This window comes from Hordeum vulgare, chromosome 3H (genome assembly GCF_904849725.1).
Source record: "Hordeum vulgare subsp. vulgare chromosome 3H, MorexV3_pseudomolecules_assembly, whole genome shotgun sequence".
In the NCBI taxonomy this organism is placed as follows: domain Eukaryota; kingdom Viridiplantae; phylum Streptophyta; class Magnoliopsida; order Poales; family Poaceae; genus Hordeum; species Hordeum vulgare.
The window spans coordinates 493,042,064-493,060,610 of NC_058520.1; positions in this window are offsets into that span (position 1 = coordinate 493,042,064).

Below are 18,547 nucleotides of genomic sequence, written 5' to 3' on the forward strand. Positions count from 1 at the left end.
AGTTTTGCTACGTCCACTACTTGTTGCAATAATCATGATTGGGGTGATGATCTTTCTTATGATCTTGAAAATTTGTTCAAACCTCATGATGAATATGATATTTGCAATAATATTGAAAGTGGGTTTGGAGAAGTCGTGACTTTAGTTGATGATAATCCCACTATTTTTGAAGAGAGTCAACTTTGCATGCATGTGGATCATGAAAAGAATATCCTATGGGATAGCTATATTGTTGAATTTGAATATGATCCCACATGTAATTGCTATGAGAGAGGAAAATATTTTTGTAGAAACTTTCATGTTACCAAATTACCTCTCGTTATGCTGAGATTGCTATTGTCTTTTTCTTCTTCCTTGCATTTGGTAACTATTGGTTGTCTTGCCAATTTGTTTCCCTATAAAATGCCTATGCATAGGAAGTATGTTAGGCTTAGATTATACCGCTTTATGCCTAGCTAAGGGCGTTAAACAATAGCGCTTGTTGGGAGGCAACCCAACGAATCTATCCTTTTTTATGTTTTGTGTTTTCCACACTTTCATATTTCTGTTACGATTGTGTTTTTTGTGTTTCTTTTTGCGTTTGTGCCAAGCAAAACCGTTATGATTAGTCTTGGGGATGATCGTTTGGTCATGCTCGAAAAGACATAAACTTTCTGCTCATGAAAAGAATTTTCATTTTTGTTCTATAAGAGCTTTTGAGTTGATTATTTTTGCTGCTGATTGCTATGCAAATTCTTCAGACTTTCGTAATGTTTTAGATTTTTTGAAGTACCAGAAGTATACGAAGTATACAAATTGCTACAGACTGGTCTGCTGATTACAGATTCTGTTTTTGTCGAGTTGGTTGCTTATTTTGATGAAACTATGGATAGTATCGGGGGGTATTAGCCATGGAAGATTGAAAATACAGTAATCCAACATCAACATAAGTAGAATTTAAGTTTGCTACAGTACCTAAGGAAGTGGTGGTTTGCTTTCTTATACTAATGTTATCACAAGTTTCTGTTTAAGTTTTGTGTTGTGAAATTTTCAAGTTTTGGGTGAAGTTCTTATGGACAAAGAGATAAAGAGTGGTAAGATCTCAAGCTTGTGGATGCCCAAGGCACCCCAAGAGATTCAAGGATGCCGTAAAATCCTAAGCTTGGGGATGCCCCGGGAAGGCATCCCCTCTATCGTCTTCAAATCCATCGGTAACGTTACTTGGGGCTATATTTTTATTCCCCACATGTTATGTGTTTTGCTTGGAGCGTCTTGTATCGTAGGAGTCTTTTATTTTTGTTGTGTCACAATCATCCTTGCTGCACACCTAGAGAGAGACATGCACTCACCATGATTTTGTCGAGCTTCACTTATATCCTTTGGTAGACAATTCAGCTCACATGTGCTTCACTTATATCTTTTGAGCTAGTTGATTTTGCTCTCTGCGCTTCACTTATATCTTTTAGAGCACGGCGGTGCGTGGCTTGGTAGTTGATCTATGCTATGAAAGTAGTCTCAAAAGGGGTAGTTATCCAAAGGGATACGAAAACTTCCACCTTCATGTGCATTGAATAGTTAGAGAAGTTTGATTCATCTCAATTAGTTTTGAGTTGTGGTTATGGTAATATTGAAGTTATGCTAGTAGGTGTTGTGGATCTAGAAATACTTGTGTTGAAGTTAGTGATTCCCGTAGCATGCACGTATGGTGAACCGCTATGTGATGGAATCTGAGCATGATTAGTCTATTGATTGTCATCCTTTGCGTGGCGGTCGGGATCACGCGATGGTTTATACCTACCAACCCTTCCCCTAGGAGTATGCGTTGAATGCTTTGTTTCGATTACTAATAAAACTTTTGCAGCAAGTATATGAGTTCTTCTTGACTAATGTTGATTCCATGGTTTAGATGCACTTTTACCTTCCACCATCACTATCTTCTTAGTGTCGTGCAATTCTCGCCGGGGCACAAAACCTACCATTAGCCTCCCTCAAAACAGCCACCATACCTACCTACTATGGCTTTTTCAAAGTCATTCCGAGATATATTGCCATGCAACTACCACCATGACATGTGCCACCACTTCTACATTGACATTGCATGATTGTAAGATAGCTAGCATGATGTTTCCATTAATGTCTAGGCCATGCTAGATCATTGTCACGGTACACTACCGAAGGCATTCCATATAGAGTCATCGTTGCTCTAAGTTTTGAGTTGAAAGTGTGATGATCATCATTGATGGAGCATTGTCCCATGTGAGGAAATAAAAGAGGACAAAGATGCCCACCAAAATAAAAAAAAGAGGCGAAATAGCCCATCCAATAAAAAAATGAGAGAAAAAGAGAGAAGGGACAATGCTACCACTTTTCCACACTTGTGCATATTAAGCACTATGATCTTCATGATTGAGAGTCTCTCGTTTTGTCACCACCATATAGCTAGTGGGAAATTTTCGTTATATAACTTGGCTTGTATATTCCAATGATAGTCTTCCTCAAATTTGCCTTAGGTCTTCGTGAGCAAGCAAGTTGGATGCACACCCACTAGTTTTCTTTAAAGAGCTTTCACATACTCTTAGCTCTAGTGCATCATTTGTATGGCAATCCCTACTCATTCACATTGATATCTATTGATGAGCATCTCCACAGCTCATTGATATGCCTAGTTAATGTGATCATCTTCTCCTTGTTTGTCTTGCAACCTCCACCACACTCCACATCACTTATAGTGCTGAAACCATGGCTCACGCTCATGTATTGCGTGAGAGTTGAAAAGGTTTGAGAAAGTAAAGGTGTGAAAACAATTACTTGGCCAATACCGGGGTTGTGCATGATTTAAATTCGTTGTGCAATGATGATAGAGCATAGCCAGACTATATGCTTTTGTAGGGATAACTTTCTTTTAGCCTTGTTATTTTGGAAGTTCATGATTACCTTTCTAGTTTGCTTGAATTATTTTTGTTTCCACGTCAATAGCAAACTATTGTTTTGAATCTAATGGATCTGAACATTCTCGTCACATAAGAGGAGTTACAAAGGACATCTATGCTAGGTAGCATGAAAGCATCAAAAATTCATTCTTTATCACTTCCCTACTCGAGGACGAGCAGGAGTTAAGCTTGGGGATGCTTGATACGTCTCAAACGTATCTATAATTTTTGATGGTTTCATGCTGATATCTTCTCATCTTTGGATGTTTTATGTACCTTTTATATCTTTTTTGGGACTAACTTATTAATTCAGTGCCAAGTGCCAGTTCCTGTTTTTTCTGTGTGTTTGGCTATTTTCAGAACTGATTTTGGAACGGAGTCCAAACGAAATAAAATCCCCAAAATAATTTTTTCACGAATGGAAGAAGATCAGGGGGCTTGAGGGCCAAGCCAGGAGAGCTACAGGGGGCCCACAAGCCCTATAGCCTCCACCATGGGGGCGGCGGCTAGCAGGCTTGTGGCCTCCCTGGCGCCCCCTCACCTAGCTCCTTCTCCTATATATTCCCTAAAATACAGAAAAAAAATCAGGGAATCCACGAAAACACTTTTCAGCCGCTGCAAGCTTCCGTTTCCGCGAGATCTCATGTGGAGACCCTTCCCGGTAGCCTGCCGGAGGGGACTTTGGAGTTGGAGGGCTTCTACATCAACATCATCGCCCCTCCAATGACTCGTGAGTAGTTCACTTCAGACCTACGAGTCCGTAGTTAGTAGCTAGATGGCTTCTTCTCTCTCTTGGATCTTCAATACAAAGTTCTCCATGATCTTCATGGAGATCTATCCGATGTAATCCTCTTTTGCGGTGTGTTTGTCGAGATCCGATGAATTATGGATTTGTGATCAGATTATCTATGATATACATTTGAGTCTTTGCTGATTTCTTATATGTATGATTTCATATCCTTGTAAGTCTCTCCGAGTCTTGGGTTTTGTTTGGCCAACTAGATCTATGATTCTTGCAATGGGCGAAGTGCTTGGTTTTGGGTTCTTACCGTGTGGTGACCTTTCCGAGTGAAAGTAGGGGCAGCAAGGCACACATCGTGTAGTTGCCATCAAGGATAAGAAGTTGGGCTTTGTCGTAGATATGAGATTGTCCATCTACATCATGTCATCTTGCTTAAGGCATTACTCTGTTCTTTTGGACTTAATACACTAGATGCATGCTGGATAGCGGTCGACGTGTGGAGTAATAGTAGTAGATGCAGAAAGTATCGGTCTACTTGTTTTGGACGTGATGCCTATAGATATAATCATTGCCATAGATGACGTCACGACTTTGCGTGGTTCTATCAATTGCTCGACAGTAATTTGTTCACCCACCGTCTACTTGCTTTCATGAGAGAAGCCACTAGTGAACACTACGGCCCCCGGGTCTATTCACGCCTATCGTTTCCACTTTCGCTTTTACTTTGCTTTGTTACTTTGTTGTTTTCAGTTCTCACTTGGCAAACAATCTATAAGGGATTGACAACCCCTTCATAGCATTGGGAGCAAGCTTTTTGTGTTTGTGCAGGTACATGTGATACTCCTTCACTGGATCGATACCTTGGTTCTCAAACTGAGGGAAATACTTACCACCGCTATGCTACATCACCCTTTCCGCTTTGAGGGAACACCAACGCAAGGCTCCAAGGCCACGGGGGAAATCCTTTGCATATTTGCCTAGGAAGTCCCTTAAGGCGTAGCCGTAGCAGAAGGATTCGTGGTGTCGTTGCTGAGGAGTATCAAGACAAGAATAGTCTCCCGTCAGCACGTTTCTGGCACCGTTGGGAGGTCTTTTGTTGAAGTAGCAGTGGGCTTGTGAGCTCCTAGCTCCGTCCCTCCAGTTGATTCTTGTGCCAGTAGTTTTTATATATTCCACAAAAAATCCTCGTAGTTTTCCAAGTCATTCCCAGAACATTTATTTCTGTGCAAAAAAAACACCATGACAATTCTGCTGAAAACAACGTCAGTCCGGGTTAGTTCCATTCAAATCATGAAAATTAGAGTCCAAAACAAGGGCAAAAGAGTTCGGAAAAGTAGATACGACGGAGACGTATCAGATCCCCTCATCACTAAGAAACTCATCCAGGGTGTAGCTCTTGAACTCGGTACCGTTATCACTTCTAATCATCAAAATCTTTGCTTCATGTTGACGTTGAGCTTCACTAGGAAAGTTGATGACGGTTTGTTGAGTCTCACTCTTCCTCTTGAACAAGTATACCCAAGTGTATCTTGAGTAATCATCAACAATCACTAAGAAGTACTTTATGCCCCCAAGACTATCAAAAGATGGGGGACCAAAGAGATCCATATGAAGGAGCTCCAAGGGTCTCTTAGTGTAAGTGAGAGTCGTGGGGCGATGAGCGTACTCATGAATCTTCCCTTTAATACAAGCACTGCAAGCACGATCTCTGGCAAAACTTACATTCGTTAGTCCACGAACATGGTCCCCTTTGAGGAGACTTTGCAAAGATCTCATATTGACATGAGCTAGTCGGCGATGCCAAAGCCAGCCCACATCAACTTTAGCCATTAGACAAGTCGCAGTCTTAGTGGGTCGCTGTGAAAAGTTCACCACATAAAGACCATTTTTGACATATCCAACATAGGCTACTTTAAGAGTCTTGCTCCACAAAAGGACCATGATATCAATATTAAAGAATGTGGCAAAGCCCATAATTGCAAGTTGATGAACAAAGAGTAAATTGTAAGCAAGGGACTCAACAAGCATGACCTTCTCAATAGATAAATCTTGAGAGATGACCACCTTACCAAATCCCAATACCTTGGATGTTGAAGCATCAACAAATTGGACATGGGTGGGCTTAGATGGGGTAGGATGCACGTCCACCACTAAGTCCTTGCTTCCGGTCATATGATTTGTTGCTCCACTATCGAGCAACCATGACACCCCACCGGAAGCAAACTCCCGATCGATACCTTTGGCCATAAGGCACTTGGCGATGCGCTTATTGTTGGGGGCGCCGAAGAGAGACACCTTGGGGGAGGAGGTGGCAATGGCTACAGTAGTCGTAGCCACCGTATCATCATCATCATCTTCGAAGGTGTACTCTTCAAGTGTCACCATACCCTTTGGATGGGGTTTCTTGACAAAGTTGTTCTTGTTTGGGAAAGACTTGGCTTTGTCTTTGCGAATGAGCTTGCCTCCATTGTCTTCCCTCTTCTCATAGGGCCACTCTGCCACGAAGTGACTCACATTGCCGCAGTTATAGCACGTCCTCACATGCTGCTTGGTCTTGGACCCACTTGAGTTATTCTTGGAGAAATTGGGCCTTGAGTTTCTCTTGTTGCCCCAGAATTGCCTTGACGCAAGAGCCATGTGCTCGTGATAGGCATACCTAGTGTCTTCAGGGCAGCCATCCTCTTCCTCTTCCTCTTCTTCTTCTTCAGAAGCAGCCTTGGCTTTTAAGGCAAGGTTGGGTGAAGCTGTCTTTGACCGAACACGAGCAAGAGCATTATCAACAGTCTTGTTCATGATAGTCATCGCAATGAATTCATCCAACACCTCACTGGAGGACAAGGAGTGGAAATCTGGCCGTTGGCAAATGATGGAAGACATGGTTTTGTTGAATGGCACGATGGCCTTGAGAAACTTGCGCTTGATCCATGTGTCATCCACATCCTTGCTTCCATGATCCTTGAGGGCAACAACAATAGAAGTCACCCTTCGATAGAGATCTCGAGGGTCCTCATCTTCCTTCATCACAAACTCATCGACCTCATCAAGAACCACTTCATAGTTGGACCGTTGAATGCTTGAGCTTCCCTTGTACATCACCATGATGTGCTCCCAACACTCCTTCGCCCGAGTGAAGGGACGCAAGTGAGGAAGATCTTCAGGAGGCACTGCGGACTGGAGAATGAATAATACGGAGTGATTATATTGATTGTCCTCTTCTTCTCTTGGAGTGAGGTTGTTTGGGTCATGCGGATAGTAGCCTTGCTCAACAATTCTCCATAAGTTTGTTGAGCTGTGATTCAAATGAGACTTAATGCAAAACACCTAGTTAGCAAACTCACCCTTAACAAGCTTAGGAGGAGGACCAAGATTATTGATACGCGGTGTAGGAACCGGTCCTCCATAGACCAGGGGAGGTGGAACCGAGGCAAAGGTTCCAGTCCCATTATTGTCGAGAGGGGAAGAAGGTTGCATACCTTTAGCCGCTTCCTTGAAGGAATTGGCCTCCAATTACGTGTTGGTAGGTTTAACCACCAATGTCGGTTCAGGAGAACTTTGAATCCCCTCAAGCAACTCTTCAAACATGGTCTTAACTTCGTTCGTCAAGGACGTCTTGAGGTTGGCCATAGCCGTAGTCAAGTCGTCCCTTGTGACCGAAGTCAAGGCCACGACCTCGGGGTGGTCCATGGACTCCCTCCTCATTGTCAGCCATACTATTCGGGTGGTGAAACCCTTAATAAAGAGACATGGCTCTGATACCAGTTGTAAGGATCGATATGGTTGACTATAGGGGGGGGGGGGTGAATAGGCAACTACCAATTTTTAGCTTTTCTTAACAAGCTAGGGTTAGCAACATAGAGGTTCTCTAAAATAATAACTAGGTGAGCAACCTATATGATGCTACCTACTATGACCACTAAAGCAAGTAAGAAATACTCTACAACAATAGCATACACAATGTAAAGGTAAGAGATAACCACAAGTGGAACCGATGAAGACGAGGATGCGTTACCGAAGTTCCTTCCCTTTGATAGGAAGTACGTCTCCGTTGGAGCGGTGTGGAGGCACAATGCTCCCCAATAAGCCACTAGGGCCATCGTATTCTCCTCACGCCCTCACACAATGCAAGGTGTCGTGATTTCACTATAGGTGCCCTTGAAGGCGGCGACCGAACCTTTACAAACAAGGTTGGGGTTATCTCCACAGAAAGCTTGGAGGCTCCCAACAAGACCACGGAGCTTCAGCGCAATGGAATGTGGCTCCGAGGTGACCTCAACCGTCTAGGATGCTCAAACACCCAAGAGTAACAAGATCCGCAAGGTATTAGTGGGGGAATCAATTTTCTCTTGGTGGAAGTGTAGATCGTGGCCTTCTCAACCAATCCCTAGGAAATCAACAAGTTTAATTGGCTAGGGAGAGATATAGGGAACATATGAGCTCACGGAGCAACAATGGAGTCTAGGAGGGTCAAAGGTGGGGTTCTTGACGTAGGAGAACCCTTTATATAGTGGGGGAACAAGTCCAACCGTTACCCCCACTAAAAACACGCTCAGCACGGTACTACCGCTTCTCGGAAGCGGTACTACCGCCTGGTGGGAGCGGTACTACCGCAAGCCCCAGCTGTACTACCGCTAGACCTGGGCGGTACTACCGCTTGGTAGACTCAAAGCCACGGTAGTAGAAATACTACTACCGACCCTACCACAGCTGGAAAACTATTCGCAAAAATTCCGACGAAGTACAACCGCTCACAGAGGGAGGTACTACTGTCCCTAAGCGGTACTACCGCTCGACTGGAGCGTACTACCGCTCATCTAGAGCGGTACTACCACTAGCGAGCGGTACTACTGCTCGACCCTTTGCAAATGCAAGGATAGAACAAGCGGGAGTTCCGTTGCCGCAAAGTGTAGGTGGTGGAAAGAAAATGTGCGCGTGTGTGAGTTGATTCCACCCAAACCTTTCCGACGCGGACCCCCTCTTAATAGTACGGCTTTCCTACGACTCAACACCACCAAAGAGAACCGTAGGAAACACCGTGCTTCAAAACCACCGAGGGGCGACAAATCATCTTGTGCCATGCGATGTATTATCTGAAAATCTCAATGCCCACGATTAGTCTGCACAGGTGTTGTCATCAATCACCAAAACTACTTAGAACAAAATATGCCCTAACAAACTTCATGATCTCCATGCCAGTCTTCATGCTTGCGAGGGCAACTTCTTTCGCCTTGGTCTTGGCATTCGTGGCCTCGATCTCGAGCATCTTGGCTTGCTTTGCCTCCTTCAACTCAAGCATCTTGGATTACCTCTCGGCATCCATATTGAGCCTCCTCCTTTGGATTTCCATGAAGTGTGCATTTGCTCTTCCTTTTCTTGCCGGTGCTTCTCCTTCCTCAAGTCCTTCTTGCTTATCATGCCCTTCATCTTTTCAAGCAAGGCGATCGACATCGCGTCCCGTCTGTCCTCGTTCTTCGAGTTGGTCTTCCCCCGCGGTCGGGCCTTCTCGACGTCACCATGGTCCTCCACACCTTCTTTTCGCCCACGCGCCAAGAGAGCGACATATTGCGCCTTGAACTTCTCCTCCCCGTTGATGATAGTCCAACAATGGGCGACATGGAAGGCTTTGCCGTCGTGCTGAACCTTGAATGCCTCAAAAACTTGGAACACCTACAATTCAAACCAAGCAAGCATATGGACATGCAATCCACGGGAAAAATGTGTGGCACCAAAAGGGAATGTGAGGGCACACATACCATGTCTTGCATGCCGAGTCCGCTCACGGGGCGTGCCTTGATGCTTTCATAGGTGGCACAAAACTTGTTGCAATCTTGTTGAATCACCCTCCAACGCTTTGAAAGTGACACCCATCCATGCTTGTTTTGCATTTGGTATGAGGGGAACTTCTTGCATTCATGGAACTCGCGATGAACACGAGTCCATAAGGTTGACCACTTTTGTTCAGCATCGACCTCCGGGTCTTGCCCAATGTCCCTCCAACTGATGAGGACATGACTACCTTGAATATTATCACAATCATTGGTAGCTTGCGTGAATGGCGCTCGGCCGTCCTGGCTTTGGGTCTCATCGGGATCGTACGCACTAGCAGCCGGCTCACCGCCTTCGAATATCATTTTTTCGAGGAAGTGGTTGGTCGTGTCATCGTCGACGGCTGCTGGCATTCCATCGAACAGATTGCAGGCGCTGGTGAGCATGTCAGCTGGCATCTTGCGCCGGCGTTTCCTTGTGCCTCCGGACGATGATCCGCCTGCCACCAGCGCGGCGTTGAGGTCGATGATGCCCGACGCGGGCGTGGAAGGGGCCACGATACTCACCTCTGGCGAACATTCCTCAGAGAAGCGGTTGCCTTGCGGGTAAACACGAAAGCCGGGAATCGACTGCGTGCAAGACGCGCGCGGCGACTCCGACAACATCATCCGAGGATATGTTGACGAGCCCGTGCTGACCGCGGCCGCGACAATGGCGGCGTTGACAAGCCCTTGCTGGCTAGGGTTTACCCCTAGGTACAACAAGGCCGCTTTCACCCGAGCATTGGTGTCTTCCTGTTGCGCGACGGCGGCGATGGCGACGGCGATAGCTGCCTCGCCCCTTGCATCTTGCGCGTGCCTCCGACCCTTCCTCTTGGCCGACTCCACGGCTCGCTCCTCGGGGGTCAGCTCTCTTTTTCTTCCTCTTGGGCAACACGGCGGCCTTGCGGGGGGCACGAGCCTTGCCTCTGGTTTCGACGGCGACGACGGGCGAGGCCATGGAGGCGATGGCGGTGGCGGCTTCGAACTCATTGTCCATGGCGGTGGGAGTGGGCGCGGGAGCGAGGGGGGTTGAGGAAAATGGAGGAAAAAAATGGGCACTTTGTCGCCGACTTGCGGGCGAGGGACGGAAGTGGGGTGCGCCTCATGCGTCCGTTTCGTGTCCACGTCGACGCAAACCATGCTCAAAATTGGATCGGGAATGGGTCGGTACACGGACAAAAAGCGGACGCGCGTCCGTTTAGATCGACGCGTTGTGCCAACTTTTTATCAGCACGAACCCAATCGAACGACGACGGACGAATGGATCGCCCGGTTGAAGTTACAGTAAACGATATAAAAACAAACAATGATCTGTTCGCTCCCCCAAATTGGACGGCCGTTTCTGTTCGTTTACCCCAAATGATTGTGGAACCAACGAGCAAAAGGAAATTGAGTGACAAATCGACAATACAGTACTGTGGGATATATAAGCGCTTTCGCTTTAGGTAGGTGGTTGCAGACAAAGCCGCTGAAAACCATCAGCATCTCCGAAAGTGAGACATGTTTGAGTGCTAGGGCAAGAACACCGGGCAAGGCGGCCTTCTATAATCACTTGTTAAATCATCATATGCTGGCCACTTCTCAACACTAGTGGCGCCCCTTAATCAAGCACATGAAAAATACTAATACTAGCGCTACTCTTGGCAGGTTAAACGAGGGGTTTGTATACTCTCTCTATCTCTTTTTTTACCACGACGCCATTGCCGGGAGGATGGCACCGTGGCAGCTGGTAGCTGGCCGAAGCTCGGATACCGAAGATGAGAGAGTTCCTATGAGAAACCGGGTGGAGCTGTGCACGCCGACACGTTTTCTTGTCGTTCACAAGGGAGTGGAAACACCTTGGCCGGTTCGCAGGGCTAGCGCCATCGGGTGATTCCTCGCGTTACCTGGCCGGTGTGACCTGGGTTTTGACTGTGCCCCCCGTGACTTCCCTTTGTTTCTACCCAAGCCATAGCCATGATGAATGCGCGTTCACTCGCAAGTCAGCCATGCTTGAATGCACATACCCGTGAGTCAGATTCGTGCAATGATGTCGTTTTCTTGTTTTTTTTCCGTACGCTAGTAGCACTGCACTGCCGGCATGCATCAGCAGAGTGGACCAAGAAATAATACTGTAATGCGGTACCGGGATCGCGGTTCAGAAATCAGAATCTTTAGGACATGCAGTAGCAAATACTCCTGGACACGCGTACAGCTTCCAAGAGCATCTCTACACATAAGATCCCTAAACTTAATTCCTCAAACCTTTTATGTATTCAAAATGTTAATATTTCTAGGAAATTAATTTTTTTAGAGTACACAAAATGCGTAGCATAGCTTTATAGAAAAAGAGAACTGAACATACAAGACCATTACAACTTGCCGCGAACAGCAATAGTAGCACTCACTCCACATCTCGTTAGTCCAAAGACAACCAAAAACAACCACACAACTATAAAGCAAAGAGCTTGTTCAAAAACGAAAAACCTCACCGCGTCTCGACCAACGTCAGTCACCTCCAAAGAACAATAGCTCTCGCCAAGATTCCCTTGTCGACGCATCATCCCTCCTTAATGCCTAATAGGAGATGGCAACAGGATGGCAGGACTCGGTCCGACTCGAAGAAGGCACTATCTTGGATTCACTGCAACGATCGTACATCGCCATGAAGAAGAACAATCGTGGGCAACGGCGAGCACCGGAGAAGCGCAACACACGACTCCATGCCATGTCTACCGACGCGATGCTCCCAACACAGGGACTACATCAAAGATGCTGCCATCGTGCCAATCCTGCACTGATTCAAGGCTTTCGCCCGGAGATAATTGCCAACACCAAGAGAGTGAGGGACACGGCGACACACTCGACGACGCCTCCAAAGAGGAAATGACACACACGGGCGTTATCGTCACCGACCCGATCAAGACTGAACATGATTTTCATCTCTAATGTTGCGCATCTCCACGCCTCCAACTAAGGCAGCCCTGCCCATGAAGCCTTGCACCGCCGTCACCGCAGCAACTTGCCATCGAAGTTGTGCAGCCGAGGTCCATCCACAACCGCACTACCGAGGGAGCACGCCACCGCAGCCACCATCAAACAAGAGAGGAACCGCAGCCACCTACAGTGTCGTGTGAGGGCGAGGACCACCACGACGGCCTTCACGCGCACCAGGGGACTGTCACGCGAAGGAACCAACACACATGCCCAAATCGAAACCGAGTTCGGATCTGGATCTGACCCACACCGCACCTCAATTGACCGCTCCGGCGCCAACGCCTCCGGGGGCATCACCGCCCGCCCACCACGCGAAGACGGTCGATTGTCCGCTGCCCGCCAAGAACCCTACCTGGCAAGGCCTCCATGGCGGCGCCGCCTCCATGGCAGAGGTCTCGTGCCGCCGCCTCCATGGCACAGGGCTCGCGCCGCCGCCGCCCACCAGCGCCAACGCCCCGCCCTCCATCGCCTCTCTGCAGCCGCCTCGACTAGCTTCATCACGCTCCCTGCCGTGCGTCGGCGACCCTCAGCAAGAAGCGCGCCGCCGGCCACCCCACCTCCAAGGCAGACCCAAAGACGGCCCACTCCGCGCGACGGGGTCCGTCAAGGGCGCCGCCAGCACCCACTACCTTCGACGGCCGGGCGTGGCCGCCAGCGCCGGCGGCGGCGGCAATCGATGAGGGGGCAGATCTGACCGCCTCGTGTAGTAGGGCCTCGGGGGCCTCCAGAGCTGCACGCGCATGCGACCCCGAAGGGGGAAAGAGAGGATATGGTTCCTCAGTTAATCTTTTTCTTAGCTACCAAATTCTCTATAGGTTATAATTGCCTAGGAATTTTGGTTTACCAACTCTTTCAAACCTTTGGTCAAACAATTGAAACAAAATCAAAACATCTAAAAGCAAACATAAGCAATTCAAATGCATCATATGATGATTAAACAAGGCCATAAATAAAGTTCATCAATCTATCAAACATAACTACATTTTTCGGGTAAAAAACAAACATAACTATGATTTGTGTCAATTAACTGGGCAAACTGATTTTCGCTCGTTTTTCTTGATTAACTGAACAACTCTTTTCTTCTTAATGAATGCAACATAACTGTCATTTTGAAAAACTATGGTTTGTATCAAAAGGCACCAAACGAACATATTTGAAAAGAAAGGTGAACACATGGTGAACCAAAAGCCATTGTAGCATGGACCTCGTGCACTTGTGCCGTGAGCAGCATCATTGTCGCCACCACCATTGCCGCACTATCACACATCTTAGCTAAGATATTTCCATGAACAAACTCTTAATATTGTCTTGCCTTATCGTCCATGTTGTTAGGATCCATGAACATGATAAGATGGCCATTGGCCACCCTTTTGCTTTTTTCCTCCTCAGCCGCCAATGCAAGCTTTTGCTCCTCAAGCTCGATATTTTTTATTTTTCTACTCGCCCTTCAAATGCAACCCTTTTTTTTTATCTCAAATTCAAGTTTTTTTATTCCGCTAGCACCTTCGTCTCTTGGTCCAGTGTATTTGTCTTCCACTTGGTCCCCTCTATCATGTCTATCTCAAATAAAAAAGATCATGCAACCCCCCTTACGTTCGACCGTCAATGCCTTCTTCACCTTCACAATAGAAATAACTCTTCTTTGTATGCTCCAACGCCACCATTCTTCTTGGATTGCTTTGCAATTGTTTATCCATTTGGTGAGACGTAAAAGACTTGATGGATTTTCTAACAAGCCATCATCATAAAAAATAATAGTGTAGAGCATTTGCCTCTTGGGTGTTGTCTCATAGTTTCTTCTTGTCTATTTCTCATGTCCATCAAGCTCTTTGTAGTAATGATACAACCAAAATGCTTTGTCATGTTTCTGTTGTTTCTCTCATTGTAAAGAGCTTGAATGACATGCACATACTCTTGCTCATGGATTTCACTTGGCGGTTAAAGGTTGACTTACTCAACACATCCACCTCATTGGTTGCATTGGTCTTGGATCACACTCCAACGACGATTGAGAGACCCGATTGTCCGGTTGGAAGGAAAGGGCACATGGTTGTTTTAATAGTCCTCAATCCTTTCCTAAAAAAATATTTGTTTGGTCGGCACCGACGGTGGCATTGAGAGGTATGTTAATCCAGGTTTCGCCCAAAGAAATATCTTTCTCGGTCTTGTAGTAGCATGGCCTAGTCTTCCTCTTCAATGTTTGGTTGTCTTCCATCTCCTCCACCTTCTTGGCATTTCTCGTCGCCTCTGAGATATATGACATTGACATTGCAATGTCATCAAGGCCGAGTGTGTGAATTTCATTCAACTAATCCATAAAACCATCCACAACCATCTTTAAATTGCTAACTACAAAATAAAAGGACCACAACCACTAATATTACATGATCCATCATTCTATTAAGGAATTGTGAAACAAGAATGGGACAAGAGTAATGGGACAAAAGTGATTTTTTTTTACCTTATGGGCACTCCATCGAACATGTTGGCCTCGCTTCGGGTCTTGTACGAATCCAACTAGGCATCAGGCGTGGAAGGTGTAAGGGTGGTTGCGCGGATACATCGGGTCGTGTAGTAGTCATTCGCGCCATGGAAGCCCGTGAGGTTGCTTCCGAGCGACCAAATCCTTCTTTTTTGCGGTAGACGATGTGATGTACATCGCCTTGGCCATCAATACCATTTGTCGGTCATCTTGGACAAAAATGGTAGGATGGTATTCTTTGTCGAATATCGTTGTGCTTTCCGGGTCCATTGCTCCTAGGATCCTTCTTCGTCCAAAAGCGACCAACAAACTGAATTCGAAAAGAAGCATGTCGAGGACCTTTTTGTGACTTTACCGGTGTTGGGGTCATACATTATGGGTAGGGTGGGGATACATGATTCTTGAGACCTACCTAGGGCCCCACATTAGTGAGCATTAAGACCCGTGGGGAACAAGTGCATTCAAAAGTCAATCGAGCCTTATCCACTCGGATAACATCCGTTCACTCGGACGATCATGATCTACTCGGATATACTTCATCCACTCGGCTGATCCTCGCCCACTCGACTGCCATGCAAGATACTCGGATGAAGCAAGGCGACCAATCATTGTGGATTTCGGAACATCAGGAGGAGGATTGCTTCTGGCGTTACTAGCATTTGTTGCTTCATTTACCTAATGTAACGACACACATCAATACTACCAATCAAGTCCCCTTGTAACGTGGCTATCTCAAGGGGCGATGCACTCTATATAAGTTGCCTCGTAGAACTAGGAGAGGGGTCCGCACCCTTTGTAATAATCCATATGAAAGAAAAAACAACAACTCTAGAGCTCGAGATGTAGGGTCTTTACCTCCACCGTGAGGGGCCTGAACTCGTAAATACTTGTGTCACACTTATGTTGTAGCTATGATGAGCCCGTATTTGTACCCCCTAGTACTCGCCATCAGACTAATTCCCATGACAACCCGCTCGATAGACACTTCGATCAACGAGTGTTGGTTTCCAAGAACCTACATATGAGTTGCGATCAATAACCCTTTAAGAGTTAGGCTAGGGACTAAACATGTTCAACTATCTTAAGTCATGAATGATGTATGATGGATGAACACGGAGAACTACCCACGTACGGGCCACATTGTTGGTGTAATATCCTACTCATGCTTGGCAGTATTTCAATGCTAGAGAGCTACAACGAGTGTTACAATGGTGAAGTTGATCTCTATGTCTCTTCTTCTCTGGAAAGATCGACCTCAATCATTTGTGCCACCAAAACCATCCATCTCCTACATCCTTCAAATGAGATAGTAAGCCACAATGGTCATCTTGTTCGCGATGCTGAAGCCCGGCTATATGCCTTGAATGCATTAAATGCATCACCTCTTGGGGCCAATGAAAGCATTCCAGTTGTCCGTGACTTTCCAGATGTCTTTATAGAAGAACTCCCAGGAATTCCTCTTGTGAGATCTCTCGAGTTTGTCATCGACTTAGTGCCAGACACCACTCTTATCGCCAAACGCCCCTACAAAATTCCGCCACATGAATTCCTTGAACTTAAGGAAGAAATCGACAAATATCTTCGTTGTGGTTTCATTCGGCCGAGTTCCTCTGCTTGGGGAGCACCTTCTCTCTTTGTTAAGAAGAAGGATGGAACGAATTGTTTGGGTCAAGATTACTGTCCTATCAACCAGGCAACTATTGAGAACAAGTATCCTCTTTTTCGAATAAGTTAAATGTATGATCAACTTGCTGGTTCCTCGGTCTTCTCTAAACTCCACTTGAGGTTGTCATACCACCAAACCCGTGTTCGCGAATAGTATATCCCGAAAACCGCCTTCGTTACTTGATATGGTTCATATGAGTACACTGTCATGTCCTTCGGCTTAACCAATGCCCGAGCAACCATCTCTTGGTTGATGAATTATATCTTCATGGACTACCTCGACAATTTCGCTGTTTTTTATCTGGATGATATCCTGGTGTACCCAAGAATAAAGAAGAGCATGTTAAACATGTTTGTCTTGTACTAGAGAAGCTTCGGGGCCATTAACTTTATGCCAAGTATTCCAAGTGTGAATTCTGGTTGGACGAAGTGACCTACCTTGGTCATGTGATCTCCAAGGATGGTATTGTGGTCAACCCTAAACGAGTTCAGGCTATTTTTGACTGGACTCCCCCAAAGAATGGCAAGTGATGAACAACAAATATATGGGGTCAATTGTAGCCTTTCGATAAGTAAGAGTGGCGAACCCAACGAGGAGCAGAAGGAAATGACAAGTCATTTTTAGCAAGGTAATGTCTGCAAGTGCTAAAATTGTAAGTAGCGGAGTAGTTTGATAGCAAGATAATTTGTAACGAGCAAGTAACGATAGTAGTAACAAAAGTGCAGCAAGGTAGCCCAATCCTTTTGAGGCAAAGGACAGGCCAAGACGGTCTCCTATGATAAGCAAAGTGTTCTTGAGGGTACACGGGAATTTTATCTAGTCACTTTCATCATCTTGGCTTAATTCGTGTTCGCTACTTTGATAATTTGGTATGTGGGTGGAATGGTGCTTAGGTGATGTTCTTACTTGAACAAACCTCCTACTTATGATTAACCCTCTCGCAAGCATCTGCAACTACGAGAAAAGTATTAAGAATAAACTCTAACCATAGCATTAAACTTTTGGATCCAATCGGTCCCTTACGGAATAGCGCATAAACTAGGGTTTAAGCTTTTGTCACTCTCGCAACCCATCATCTAATAACTACTACACAATGCATTCCCTTAGGCACAAATACGGTGAAGTGTCATGTAGTAGACATTCACATGACACCACTAAGGGAATCACAACATACATATCATCAAAATATCAAACACATATCAAGTTCACATGATTACTTGCAACATGATTTCTCCCGTGACCTCAAGAACAAAAGTAACTACTCATAAATGATAATCATGCTCAAGATCAGAGGGGTATTAAATAGCATAATGGATCTGAACATATAATCTTCCACCAAATAAACCATATAGTAAATCAACTACAAGATGTAATCGACACTACTAGTGACCCACAAGCACCAATCTATAGTTCTGGTACAAAGATTGAACACAAGATATGAACTAGGGTTTGAGAGGACTTAGTGCTGTTGAAGATGTTGATGAAGATAGCCCTCCCCAAGATGGGAGAGTTGTTGGTGATGATGACGACGATGATTTCCCCCTCCGGGAGGGAAGTTCCCTCGGCGGAATCCCTCCGCCGGAGGGCAAAAGTGCTCCTGCCCAAGTTCCGCCTTGATACGGCAGCACTTCGTCCCGAAAGTACTCTCCTCCTTTTTTCTAGGTCAAAATGACTTATATACCAGAAGAGGGGCACCAGAAGTGGGCCTGGGTGAGCACAATGCACCGGGGCGCTCTGGGCTCCCTGGCTTGCCCAGGTGTGTTGTGCCCACCTGGTGGGCCCCCTATGGTACTTATTTGCTCCAATATTTCTCAAATATTCCATTAAAATTCTTCGTAAATTTACAGCTCATTTTGATTTGAGCAGAATAGGTAGCTTGACGTAGCTTTTTTAGGTCTAGATTTCCAGCTGCCATAATTCTCCCCCTTTGTGTATACCTTGCATATTATGAGAGAAAAGGCATTAGAA